Genomic DNA, 15,288 nt, shown 5'->3' with positions numbered 1-15,288 from the left:
TCCCAAGTACTTAGGAGAACACCTGCTGTAGTACATGATAAGTATGTATTACATGAAAGAATGAACACTCCCTCCCTGACTATCAGGCAAACTTCTGAGCATGCTAGACCCCCTTCTGAAGACCTAGGTTTAGAAGCCACTAACAGGCACTTCATGACAAAGTCCCCAAGACTAACTACATGCTCCACTTCTCTTTGTCACCCTCACGTCACCGGATATTCTGTCCCCATTGGATCCCAGCATGCATCGACACTGCTGACTTACTATTTTATTGACTTGGTTTTGCTTCTCTCAGCCCACAAGAATATCAGGGTCCTGAGATAAGGATTGTGCCTTATTTATTGTTGTAACCCTAATGTCAGGCAAAGAATAGGTGTTCAGTAAATTTTTCTTGGATATCCATCCAGCTAGACCAGGATTTACTTGCACCTATATTTTGCCGGTTATTTTCACCCCAGGGCCAAATCTTACATTTACTAAATTGATTAGATATCACTGCACTAGATCCAACTGCTCCTTCTAGTCCACCGGGATCTTCGTGATCCTGATTCTGTCGTTCAGTGTAACACTGTCTTTGCCTGTCTGCAGAAGCTTTACAGAGCTGCTACCCACATGGTTTTCAAGGCAGAGACGGCAATGTTGGACAAGTGGCAAGCCCCTCTGTCCTCTGGCCTCCTCACTGTCCTTGCTACCAAGTTGGCAAGGTCAGGGCCCAGCCTCCTCTGTTCAGTTCAGTCACTCAGTCGTGTCTGTCTCTTTGCAGCCCCATGGACTGCAGCACACCAGGCTTCCCTGTCCATCACCAACTCCCGGACCTTTCCCGGTTAGGCAGTGATGCCATCTAACCTCATCCTCTGTCGTCCCCTTCCTCTCCTGCCTTCAATCTTTCCAGCATCAGGGTCTTTTTCAATGAGTCAGCTCTTCACATCAGATGGCCAAAGTATTGCAGCTTCAGCGTCAGCATCAGTCCTTCCAATGAATATGAAGGACTGATTTCCTTCAGGATTGACTGGTTTGATCTCCTTGCTGTCCAAGAGACTCTCAAGAGTCTTCAGCCTCCTCTACCCACACCCCAAAAAGAGGAATACAGAATAGACCCCAAGTATAAGAAGAGGCTGGACCAGATTCTGAACCCTACCTTCTCCTCTTCCTACTTTGTAAATCTTGGCCACGGCAATTCTCTTTGCCTCCTTGCACCTGATTTTCTTTTTTTCTGGTACATAAGACAATAATTCCTACCCCTAGCGTTGTTGCGAGGACTGAACACAGCAACAAAGTACCCAGGACCACCCCAGGCATTTGATGAATGCGTTAACTGCTTGTGTTTAAACAACAAACAACTCTTAGCAGGCCAAATTTGGAATTGAGAGAGGAGAATGAAACCCAGATATTTCACTGAATCTTTTCAAGCCAATGGGGGGAAAAAATCAGTACAGGTAAAAATTAGCTGAGTCAGAGGTCATGTGGACAGTTGTGGTCTTGTTTAACCTTCCTGTTAAAGTCCCCATGCACCCATGAACTTGAAGACACGGGACGGCGGGGCTCATACGGGGGCAGCAGGAGCTATGCAGGGACACGGGTCCCTACATGGACCTGGATGGCAGACGGCAGGCGCAGGGCTCCACTTGCTCCCACGCCGCCTTCCTCAAGCACTGAAGCAGCGTGTGCATCCAGCTGGCAGTTTTGCATCTACCTCACGCTCATTTAAATAATGGGGCAAACTATAAACTTGGGGAGATAATCATAAAAAGCTCAGGGAATGTATGCAAATAGAAAGCTCTACAAAATTCAGAGGAGGCTGGGAGAACAAAGATAATCAAGAGCATTATCAACCTGCCCCAGGTGTGCAGGCGCTGGGAGCCGGAGGGGAATACATGCCGGGAGGGGAGGGGGCAGCCCCCACCACTGCACCCTGAATCTGTATCCATTTTTATTTGTGAACTTGCTCGCTCTCTCTCTCTCGAGCTCCTGAGAATCCTAGAAGATGGAGCTCAAGTGCATTTAAAGAATGGAGGAAAGTGGAAGTTAGATGTTTGCAGTGATGTCTGTTCTTGACCCTGGTCCCCAAACACCTTCATCCTGATGAGAAAACCAGAGATGCAGCATCATGATGCCAGCGTCATCACCCCTCAGCTCAAAAACCTCAGTGGCTGTCGCCTCACTCAGAATAAAGCCAAACACCCGCACCCAAGGCCTCTGAAGACAGCCCCGGGCCTCTCACTGCACTCTCTGCCTCCTTCCCCCTGCCCTCCGCAGCCACACCCTACTTCCTGCAGACCCCTGGACACCCCCGGGCCTCTCACTGCACTCTCTTCCTCCTTCCCCCTGCCCCCCGAAGCCACACCCTACTTCCTGCAGACCCCTGGACAGGACCCGGTCTCTCGTTTTAGGCCTTTGCTCACCCTCCCTCCCCGCTTTCAACTTCAGCTGGAAGGTCTCAGTTGCGTGGAAACTTGTCTACTCAGCCCTTCTCCTTGACTCTCCTTCTGCCTTCTTTGTAATAAATAAATGAGTGAATGCATTTTCAAAATTTCTTCAAGCTCTAATGTTTGGTGATCAGTGGTTTTCTCTTTCTAGTTCATCTTCTTCTTCCTACTGCCCAAGTTGGGCTCACCTGCCTCCATCAAGCACCTACTCAGCACTTTCTGGGTGCTGAGCCCTGAAAATAGTTAAAATGTAGTATCTGCCCATAAAAATCACACCCTTTAAAAGATTCTGTGAATCCCTCGTGGTACAGTGGCGAGGACTCTGTGCTTCCACTGCAAGGTCATGGGTTGGATCCCTGGTTGGGGAATTAAGATCCCATATACTGCGTTGCATGTCCCCCCTCAAAAAAATAAACCACAAAAAAGGTTCATCTATAAGAAACAACTTCAGTCTTTCCTCTAATTACATCTCATTTCTAATGCTCCTATCTTTCTAACATTAAGCAGTAGGTACATTTTTCCATCCTTGGTGCCCAAAGAATTGTCCACTTTTTCTCCCCATGGGCTTGTATTTTTTCTAACTAGAAATCTGGATATTTTGTTCAGACTCATCATTGGATTATTTCCTGCTTCTCCATTATTCATGAGCTTTTATCCAGTCACTGGACATACAACATCCTATCCCGCCTCCAGCAGAAGACACCCCCATGGCCACAAGTCCAATAGCCATCTTGGATCCCAGGAACTTCGACCTTCCCAGCCTGAATGTCCTTATTTTCCCACTTTGCATGGCAGATCACTTGCCTTTCAGATCCTGGAGAGCTTTCTTTTATGAATAGCTTTAACCATAACTTTCTTGTTTTCCCTTAATTAACACTTTTTCCCCTAGGTCTAATATGCTTTTATTGTCTCCATGGGGACTCCTCTTCATCCTTAGAGATTCAATTTGTAGTAAAAGGAAATCTGTTCCCACAGGTCATTACATCAACAATAAAGGAGAAAACTCTGTGACAACATAGGCTGAAAAGACATCTGATAAACTCCTGCAGCCATTTGTAATATATACTCTAAAATAAGAATCAAAAGGAAACATTCAAATATGATAAATACATTTTTACAAAAGTTACTAACAAATTTTAAAATAAGAAAAATTTTCCATAAAATTAGACAGTGGATAGAAAAGCCCACCATCACTAATAAATTGGTCAGCATGGTCTAAGTGGTTCTAACCAATGCAATAAGATAAGAATACTAAATAATGGGCCAAAAGCTAGGAAAGAAGTGGTAAAACTCTTTCCTTGGCTGATGATTTGATTTTATATCTATAATGCCTACATAAGCTATTTTTAAAAATTCTATAATTGCAAGAGTATTTAATAAGATTCAAGAGTTTAAGAAGAATTTGAGGGGAAAATAGATTCTCTATATGCTAGCAATAAGGACCTAAAAATGGAAATAGTAAAAAAAATTTATAAGAGAGGAAATAATTAACAAGATTATTAACAAGGGATCCATAGGACTTATATGAGTAAAACTATAAAATCTTATTGGATAACATAAAAAAGGTTCTGAACAAATGGAAAGAGAAACTAGATTCTTCATTAGGGAAATCTAATATCATAAAAGTGTCAAAATTATACATATAAATATATAAAATTTAATGATGTTCCTATTAACACATGAATAGCACATTTCTTTCCTTTTCCTTGAAAATAAACTAAGCTTCAGTTCATATAGATGAAAAAAATGCTTGAGAACACTAAAATTTATATGTACGTATATCAAACTAAAGAGGAATTTGCCTCACCAGACACCAAAATACTCTAAAAAATCAATTACTCTAAAAAATCAATATATATTAGCATAAGAATAGAAAAGTTAATCAGTGGAAAAGAACAGAGGATCCAAAAATAGATCCCAGTAAATATAAGATTTTAAAATATGGCAAAAGCCATATCTCCAGTCAATGAAAGAAGAATGACTTATTTAGCAAATGGCCATGCACAAATGGCTGCTGAATTAGAAGAATGTGGAGTTGGACTATTACCTCATACCAGCAAAAACAGACCTACATAGATTCTTCAAAGGTCTAGATATAAATGTTTTACAAAACACACACACACATACACACATGAAAATGTATATCTGTTCATAGTGTAAATGTGGAAGACCTTCATACCCAAACGGGAAACCCTATGTTTTAAAGGGAAAACAAAACATTTATGTTTATTCTATGTAAACCATTAACTACAAACTATATACTGTATAACTATAAACAGCAAACTATCTAAAAGCAGCTAAAAGTAACAAATTAAAAGTTAACAGAGAAACCAAAGACTTGGAAAAATATTTGCAATTCAAATGACAAATAACTGGTTAATATCTATGTTATATAATGAGCTCTTACAAATTGACAAAGAGAAACAATTCCACAGAAAAGATAAACAAAGGATATGAATGGGCAATTCAGAGAAGAGCAAAGCCAAGTTGCCAATAAACATATGAAAAGATATTCAAACTCACTGGTAGTCAGAGAATGGCAAATTAAAATACCAATGAGTTATTTCTCTATATCCCTGCCCCAGGCAAAAATTAAAAGGAGAGTTAAGACTTATCACTGGTGGGGTTGATGGAAAAATTCTCTCAGTTATTACTGATGCAGATGTGAAGTATTTCTAAAAGTCATACGGATATATCTATTAATATTTAAAATACACATACCTTTCAACCCAGAAATACCATACCTCCTATTATTTTATAAAAATAAAAGCTTCAGTATCTAAAGATTTATGTTCAAGGACATTTATTATAGCATTCCTCAAAGAGGATAAAAATACTGAAAACAGTAAGTGTTCATCAGTAGCAATATATTAAATTATAGTAAGCTCAGTTGGCAAAGAATCTTCCCACAATGCAGGAGACCCCAGTTCAATTCCTGGGTTTGGAAGATTCCCCTGGAGAAGGAATAGGCTACCCATTCCAGTATTCTGGCACAGAGAACTTCATGGACGGTATAGTCCATGGGGTCACAAGAGTTGGACACGACTGAGCGACATTCACATTCACTTTACAGTAAAATCATACCATTAAATATTATACTATGCAGCCAAATAAATAAAAAATGAGATTTAGAACAATTATTGAGGTTTGAGCTATTGTAGAGTACGAGATACAGGTAAGTATGCATAATATAACATGATATTATATCTCCAGGAGATAGTGAAGCACAGGAAAGCCTGGTGTGCTGCAGTCCATGGGGTCACATAGTTGTTCAGTCACATAGTTCAGTCAGCTGAGCGACTGAACAACAGCAATGTATGCATGCTTGTTTTGTGTAATATACATAATGATTTTTTCCAGAAATCTAATTTTCAAACATTTTTCAGCACACCAGTGGTTGTATCACTTATTATAAGAAGCATGTGCATTTCAAAATGCATAAACCAGAGAAAAACATTAAATAATTAAATGACACCTCCTCTGGGACACCTTCCCTGGTTCTTTCAGTTTCTCTCTGCTTAGTGTTTCCATAGTGTACTTCAGGTCCTCCTGTGTCAGGAACAGTTTTTACGCTGCCTTGCAAAGTGTCTGCTTCCTGTAAATCGTTCCCTGTAAGCGTGTGTGCTCAGTCATTTAAGTCAGCTCCGCCTCTTTGTGACCCTGTGGACTGTAGCCCATCAGGCTCCTCTCTCTATGGGATTCTTCAGGCAAGAATACTGGAGTGGGTTGCCATGAACTCCTCCAGGGGATCTTTCCAACCCAGGGATCGAACCCAAGTTTCCTGCATCTCCTGCACTGCAGGTAGATTCTTAACTCTGAGCTACCAGAGAAGCCCAGATCTTCCCCTCCCAACCTGTAAGTCCCTCTGTGTGGGAATGGCATCGACCCTTCTCTCTCACACTGCCGCCTTGCAGAGTAACTGCTAAGCACGTGAATGAAGCAATCAGTTGGAGAATCAGAATGAGGAAAGGACACAGGACAAAGGCCCAGACCAGATTCATGTAGAGAAATGTGGGCAGGGCCTCCTCAAAGGGCTTGCCTGGAACGCCAGGAGATCCCCAGCCACGGAACCTCCTAAACTTTTGACTGATTCTGCAGCTGAGCTCTCTTTATGGATTAATTCTACCCACAAGATTCTCAGCTCTTGGATTGTGAATACACCCAAGGATGTTTGCCACTCTGTCTCTTCTATCTGCTTTTCTTTTTTTAACTCTCATTTTCAGGGTCCCAAAGGTACTCTGTAAATGAAGATATAATCTCATATTCTTGGCAGGAAAATGCCCTGGCCCCTCGTAGCATTTTCTTATCTCTTGTTGATGGGTAAACTAAAAAACTCAGCAGGAATGCTCATCTTGCCCTCTGAGAGTCTGGGTGCAGCAGCCAATCTGGATAACCATGACAGGGAGTAGCGATAGGCCGAGAAATATATTCTCATAGCGGAAAAAAAATAAACATCTTTATTTCTCCCAGTGAAGGCATTCTGCTCAGCATGGGGATGCAGAATTGCATGGGAACTTTGAGCAAGGGGTTGTCAGACAGATCTGGCCTCAAACTAGCCACTGGCCTCAGGCAGTGTAGTTGATCTTGGCAGACTCCAGCTCCCTCATCTATAAATTTAGGACTGCAATAGTACTATGCCATTCGTTTGTGGTAAGGATTGAACGTGGGCTATGGAATGTAAGCATTCGTGCACATGAGGACTTGTACACCAATGTTCAAAACAGCTTCATGCAATAGTCAAATGATAGAAGCAGTCCAAATAGCCACCAACATGTGAATGGATAAACCAATTGTGCTATATTCATATAATGGAATACTACTCAGCAACAGAAAGGAATAAACACTTGATATACATCACAACTGGAGAAGGAAATGGCAACCCACTCCAGTATTCTTGCCTGGGAAATCCTATGGACAGAGGAGACTAGCGGGCTCCAGTCCATGGGGCTGCAAAGAGTCGGACCCAACTCAAGTGACTCAGCACACACTAGAAAAGTCAGATTTAGTGACAGAAAGCATATGGATGGTTGTGTGGAGACAGAACTAGGGGTCAGGGGACAAGAGACTCAGGGAAGGATTAGAAAGGGGCCAAAGGAAACTTATTGGGAGTGATCAATATGCTCCCTATTTGTGATAATGGTTTAATGGGCATATTCATATGTCAAAATTTATCAAATTGTTCATATGTGCAGTTTACTGAATGTCAATTATAACTCAGTAAAGCAGTTAAAACTATATGAGATAACAGATGTAAGTAAAGCAATCTTTAGTAAATAAATGGTGGTTTTTACAGTGAAGACAATGGTGAAGATGAAGCTGATAGTGCCGTTAATGGCATTATTCCTGCAGCTGCGCCTCTTGAGAGGGACTAGAGCTTCTTTCTTACATCCTTGGAACGTCCACACTCCTTTCTCTTCCTCCATTAATCACTCTGCCCATCTAAGGCCCAGAATAATCCTCACTCCCTCAGTGTCCCCGAAAGTCATTCCCTTCTGTGACTGTCAACATTCACTCTAGCTCAAAACCTTTCTCTTCACTGAACACCAACAGAGAGCCTTGATTTTGAGTTCAAACAGGCATGAGCTAAAATTGGCTTTCTCACTTCCTGATCTGATCAAGCCTCAGCTTTCTCATCTATAAACTGGGGATGGTAATTACAGACATATAGCTGGCATGCTCAAGAGTAGATAGTGTGAGTAAGACTTGAGGCTCCCAGAGAATAAACATCCAATTACTCTTCTTTCCTTGAGTTCCAAAAAAATTAAAAAAATTGAGACATGAGACAAGAGAGTGGCAGATGGAAGCTACCATAGCCCTTCTATTCCCAAACAAGCCTAAATTAGAAGATGCCACTGAAGGTAAAAGCAAACCATATCCTTAATCCTAAACCTCAAATTTTAAGACTTATTCACATGGTAATGGCAGCACTGAACTCAGTCTCCCAACATGAGGACATGAAAAGGGTGTTTATCGCTAGGAAAGAATGGAGGAATCTTGCTTTCTGTAGACTCCCAATACAGAAGGGCAGGTGGTGGTTCTGAGCCCAGAATGCCAAGTTTATTATTCTTAAGTTGTACAGCAGGTAAGTCTCTTCTCTCTCACCCTTCAAAAGTGTGGGATGAGCAGAGGGCCAGAGAGAAACCAGGGGTGTTACACTAACAGAGTTTCTAACAGGAGTAAGCAGTGAACATTCTCCCTTTAAAATACTACTTCTGTGCATTATTGCGTGAGCAGGACTACCCCTTTCTCAACTATATTATATCATAATGGCTGAGCACACAGAAAACCGCAGTAAATACTCCAGTCATAAGTAATGAAATCATCATTTTTGGAAGACAACATAGGGAAAAGGACCTCCTCAGGGCCGCAGCCCTCTCTAAGTCTCCTCTGCCCATATTCCTCCAGGGTCACAGAACTCACCACATCTCAAAGCAATTCATAACCCAGATTGCAACCACTGGCCCAACAGACCATATAACTCTGACCCATGACTTCTGGATCAGTAGTAAACGAGACTGTGTCATCCTGCACAAGGAATCCCTTCAAGGAGCTGAAGAAAGTTATCCATATAACCTCTAAGTCTTCTGGGTAGAAGATCACCCACCTTCCACTTCTAAATTCTTTCCCACATATCATGGTTTCATGAAACTCTCAACCCTCCTAATTCTCCCTCAGTAGACACACTCCAAACTGTCAGTGACCTTCTTAAAATGTGCCACCTTAAAAGCCACAGATGCAGTTACTCAATCCATCTAACAATCACTAGTAAATGAAATCAGATTCCCTAAATGGCACAGTCTGTGGCCAGAACCACACAGCTCCTACAAAAGTATCGAGGCTTCCTTCTGTGCTCTTGGCGGCAGCCTCATTCTGTTAACTCCTGTTGAACTTGTGGTCAACAAAAGCTCTAAGGTATTTATGCACATCAATTGCTAGCAAGCCAGGGTTTCCCGATCTTCTATTTGAACTGCTGATTTTTTTTTTTTTTAACTTGGAATCCCACTTCTATTTCACCATGTTACAACTCACCTTTTTCGAGAGGCAGCCAATGTGAGGGGATTAAGAGCATGGGAAGTCATCAGGCAGACTTGGGTATGAGCTTTGATTTTTCTGAGCTCCCATTTTCCCATTTATAAAATAGCAATGGTGGTGCCGGTGACTTGAGATTGCTGTGAGGACAAAATGAGACCATGCATGTAAATAGCTTAGCACAATACCTGGCACAAATAAGCAAATAAATTTGTTTATTACTGTGGTGAATCCGTAACACTATTGTGAGAGGACAAAGTAAGAGGTATGTGACACTAGGTATATTCATAATTTGAGAGGAATTTATTTTAAATAATTTAGAAATGACCTTGTACTGTGCTTAGTACGCTCAGTCATGTCCAACTATTTGTGACCCCTTGGACTGCAGCCCACCAGGCTCCTCTGTCCATAGGATTCTCCAGGCCAGAATACTGGAGTGGGTTGCCATGCTCTCCTCCAGGGGACCTTCCCAACCCAGGGATCGAACCCAGGTGTCCCACATTGCAGGCAGATTCTTTACCATCTGAGCCACCTGGAAAGCCCAAGGATACTGGAGTGGGTAGCCTATCCCTTCTCTGGGAGAACTTCCCAGCCCAGGAATCAAAGCAGGGTCTCCTGCATTGCAGGTGGAGTCTTTACCAGCTAAACCACCAGGGAAGCCCAGAAATGGCCTTAGACCTAGGTTTATAAAACCACTGCTATTCATTTTTAGTTGAATATATTCAGCATTTTTAGTTATTCTAAAGGCATTTGATGGGGTGAGAGAATATAATACTCCAGAACATTTGTGAATTAAGATGTATTAGGGAGATATCCCTTTCAAATGTCAACCACTGAAAACCAACCTACCTTTCTTGGAAGCCTCTATCATTTTACCGTGATGCTTCACAATCACTGTCAGCAGTTCTATGGTCAAGTCCTTCAATAGTCTGGGGTGGAAAGCCTTTGGGACTACAAATATGGACTCTCTAGGGAGCTGGTTGCCTCCCCACCCAGACTGTCCCCTACTCATACCTGTGCTACCCTTTCCAGTGTTACGACGCTCTCCCTAACTAGATATTAGTATAAGGAACCCAAGTAGGAACCCAGTGGTTGAGCCATTCCCCAAGTTGTGGACCTCTTCCCTCTTTATCTTTCTCTGAACATTTCTGTAAGGCTCTTTCTTGTTCAGATTTAGCTTGACAATCAAGTCAAGCCCCAGCACTTTCTGGGGTTTAGCCTCTGCAGTGTGTTGATGTATTAGTCAATTTGAATTAGTCACACCTTTTGATACCCACACTTTGGTCATGTAACTTTACAGGGCCCACTTACGGTAGGCAGTGTCTTTGGCCTGATTTTTTAATTCTGGCCTCAGTCATGTGATGAGCTTTGGCTAATGAAATGCTAGAAAACACAGTGCAAGCTCTTATATCTTTGTCACTGCCACAGGCACATTTCCCAGCTAGCCCCTGGACAGAGAAAGTCATCCCAGTTAAGCTGGCCAAGATCATCCTAAATCAGCCAACAACCATTCCACCTCCAGAAGGTGAGCATGGCCAGACAGGGTTATCAGAGCCTATTAGCCAACCTGAACTTGACCCCAGATACACAGGACCCCTAACACCCCAACCCAGCCCCATCCCAGCTGAGTCCCGCTGAGATCAGCTAAACTCTTCAGATTTCTAGGCTAAACAAATGCTATTGCCATATGTCAATGATAATTTGGGATTCTCTGGTGGATCAGAGACAAAGAATTGCCTGCAATCCAGGAGACATGGATTGGATTCCTAGGTTGGGAAGAGCTCCTGAAACAGGAAATGGCAATCCACTCTCGCATGGGAAATCCCATGGACAGAGGAGCCAGGCAGGCTACAGTCCATGGGGTCACAAAAGAGTGGGACATGACTTACCGACTAAACAACTATGATACTTTATGGCTGTTACTTAGCATTACTGTGGCAATAGGTAACAAAAATAGTCTCCTCCACATGAACCTATATGAATTGTGTCTGGAAGACTTAAGAGAAAAAAAAAGGTAGGGGAGTCTTTCTTCATTTCTATCAGCTACCTCTCATTTAAGCCTAAGCAGTTAAGAAAGCTTGGTGAGTGACAATCATGACTTCCTCTGAACAGTTGGCGTCATGGTCAAAAGCCCAATAACCTCAGCCCCCACCGCCCCCCTCCCCCGTGATGAATGGAAGCTTGATGATTTCCTTAAATATAAAAAACTATCCAACTCCACCAAGAGACACAGACACCAGCCACAAAGCTGACACTTGGATTGACACCAGGACGCTCAAAATGGACGGCTTATCTATTCACTGTCACCCAGAGCAATTTTACCATCACAAGCCTGCTTTTGAAATATGAAATCTTGAGAGAGTTAAAACTTTCTCTGCAGCTTGGCTTTTTTGTTTCTTTTGCAGAGAGCTATTTTAAATGCCCCCAAACTTGTGTGGGAGTGCCAATCGGCCACATTTAATTGGCCAGACTGTGAGCCTTAGAGATGCAACACCCTCCAGAAAATTAAACATAGACATGATTGTTACTTTGCTCTGTTATTGTGGCTACAGAATGGCAAACCAATCTGTTGAAACTGAAAAATCCAGTCGCTCAATTATCTGTCAGGCCTACACAACTAAACATCATATAAGCAGCTTTTTTCCTTGCTTAGCTGAGGCATATTTTTGATTGAATATATTGCTTGCTCGGCTTTGTGTATAGCAAGACTCAAGATCCTCCTAACAGCCTGTCAGCTCCTTAGGAATAGGTTGGTCTTACAGACATTCATTCATTCACTCATTCATCCATTTAACCTATAAACATTTGCCACATACCTACTCTGTGCCAGAAACTGTTAAGTGCTGGGCATAAGGAAAAGTTAAATAACAATTTGTTAAATAAACAACTAGTAAGAGATCAAGGCAGGAACAAAAGCTATGTTTCTGACTCTAAAGCAAAGCTTCTCAACAGGGGGCAATTTTGCCCTCCCTGGTCAGGGGATATTTGTTAAGGTCTGCAGAAATTTTTTGGTAATCATGACTAGAAGGGCAACGGCCACAGAATCTAGTGGGTAGAGGGTAGGCACACTGCTAAGTGTCTTATAATGCACACAACAGCCCTGACAAAAAAGGAGTGTCTAGCCCAAACAGTTAATAGTGTGGAAAGATTGAAAATCCTGCTCTAAAGCCAGGCGCTGGACTAATTTCTTTGAAACCAAAGTTTCTGTCTAATCCATCATTGTATCTTCTGCCCCGGCAAGGGCCCAGCAAAGGCTGGTGCCCCATAAATGCTGGCTGGACACATCGGTGGATGAATGAGTATACAAACCTCATATCTATGGATGGTATCAATAGACGTATATTATGGGCACTGAATGAGTTGTTTAGATCATCAGAACTTTTAACAGGTGATTTAACTTTCCAACCTAGAATTTGGGTGGCTCCAAAAATAGGAACAACCTGGTAATTTGTGACATGAATTGCACAGGACCTGGTGGATTGTGCACAGTGATGAATTCGGTGCTCTAGAAAGCCCCACATCTCGGGCCTTAGCCTTTTTCCTAGTGCCTCCTTTAACTCATGTTTTTACTGAGCTGTTCCTTCAAATCTTCCTTGCCTGAAATGAAGAGAATCTGTCTTCTTTTATTTCTTAACCACTGGAAATGAGAGTGAATTTGTCATAGTCAACATTTTGTAGATTCATTTGGCCAATTATTCTACTTTGGGTCTGAACTCATCCCTAGTAATGTACAATCTGTTTTAGATGTTAATTTTTAATGTTGTGATTTTGGCTTGTCCTTCAGATGAGTTGAGTAGAAACACTGATTTATTTCTATCCCTTTCATCAATGCCAGGGAACAGAATAAATTACTCAGGAACATGTTCTCTTGCCTTTGCATCTCGCCCATGAGAGACCATGAAGATAAATGTCTAAGGATTGATCCTTGCTCAACAGACTGGCTATGCACCCCAGTTATGAATGAGATACTGAGTCTGTGCTGTGGAATGAGATGTCCCAAGGCCCACAGGACCCTGTCGCTGCCTTTCGGGAAGCCACAGTTTGGAAGCGGTCTGTGGTGCAGGTGAGATGCTGGCAGCCGCTCCTGGTATCCAAGTTGGAAGCCAGGTAGGATCCTGAAAATTGCTGACATGTCTCCCATTTGGTCATACGATCCTGGGGATAGAGGCCAGAACTTTAATGAACGAGTTTCTCCTAACAACCTTATATTTGACTCCTCATTCGAAATTCTCCAAGGAGAATCACAAATTGGAGCAAGTGCTTAGAAACCCCTTCCTCTTTAAGATTCAGGTGAAATGTGTGAGTTTTGTGAACACAGGTCTGGGCAGCCAGGTTCAGTTATCCAGCTGCCTGGCCCCCTACGGCTGTGTGCTCTATCTTAAATAGTACCGTCTTTGGAAAGCCACCAAACAACCGTCATCACGACTGCTCTGATGAGCCAGATAGATTTGGCCAAAGTTAAAAGAGGTGAAAAGAAAGATTCCTTTGTTTGTTCAACAAACACCTACTACGCCAGGCAGGATGCCAGGTACAAACGACACAGCACGGGTGCACATCTCTGCTTTCGAGCTGCTCTGTCCACTGGAGGGAACGGGATGCGCTGGCTTTGGTTGTATGCTCCTTTCCTTTCTGTGATTTTTTAAAATCCTAAGAGAGATACTGATCTCTGTCACTATTTTTTTTTTCCTTTTTTATTATTTTGGCTACTTTTACATTTCCTATCTCTTTCTCCACATCTCTGGTATCATCCTTGAGAAGGGACAAATTAGAAGTCTGGAGGCAGAAGGCTGCCAATGTTGGTTCAAGGGTCACTATCAGTCAAGGTCAGGATTCTCTGAGCTTCTCTTATTCTTTTTCCTCAAGCTCATTGCTTCATGTTGAAAAATGGCTGAAGGACCTCCAGACCTTGTCTCTACAAGACACGGGAAGAAAAGAGAAAGGCAAAGGCTGCTGTCCTTTCCAACCTCTTTCAATAAAGAATGGAAACGCTCTCTAGAAAGTCCTACCATACAGGTTTTGGCTCATATCAAGTTGTTCCAAACACTGGCACATAGCTGCCTCAGCTAGAAGGTGGATTAATGGAAACGACTGTGGATGAAGTCAGTCAACTAAGGGGCCTGTCAAGCAGTCTATTTGGAAAGTATCACTGAAGAAATGGATACCCATAAAGAAAATCTTTATAAAATTTAGCTTCTATGAATGTATAAGAATTGCTTGAAATCAGATATTTTGGAAACTAGAGTTATATTGCCTTGAATACTTTCTATATATCATCAGCACAAATTTAATCAATTTATCAATTCTACGGGATAAGTTTAATTGTTAGTACCATTTCACAGACAACGAAATTGAGGTACAAAGAGATAAGGTGACTAGTCCAAGGTCATATAGCTAGGATCTTATCCTAGATCTTTAAAAATATTTATTCACCTAATTCTTTCTTGATTCTGCCCTTGAGCACAAATCTGCACAATTAAAACTCACTGAAGCATGAACTGTGTATAAACATTCCAAGCATTGGTAGGGAAGTATAATAGAAACATTTCAGAGTAAGTAAGTTTTAAACCAAGAATTCCAGGACAGGTAAAAAGCCAATTCATCATTCACTCATTCAAGGATCCATGGAGCACCTACCGGATTTCCTCCCTAAGTGGAGGACACAAATGAGAAATTCACAACTTCTTTCTGCATGTGGCTCCATGTCCAGACGTGTAAATGCACAAGTTGTCATGCACAGGGGGACAGGCTGCCAGAGAAGGACATGCAGGGACCAATGAGTCCACTGAAGCTTCCTTCACCCTGGTCCTTCCGAAAACAGAGCCTGGTGCATAGA

The sequence above is a fragment of the Bos grunniens genome, chromosome 18, assembly GCF_055505025.1.
Source record: "Bos grunniens cultivar Pamir isolate PY7600 chromosome 18, Bosgru_T2T1.0, whole genome shotgun sequence".
Lineage (NCBI taxonomy): Eukaryota > Metazoa > Chordata > Mammalia > Artiodactyla > Bovidae > Bos > Bos grunniens.
This window is presented reverse-complemented; position numbering follows the sequence as displayed.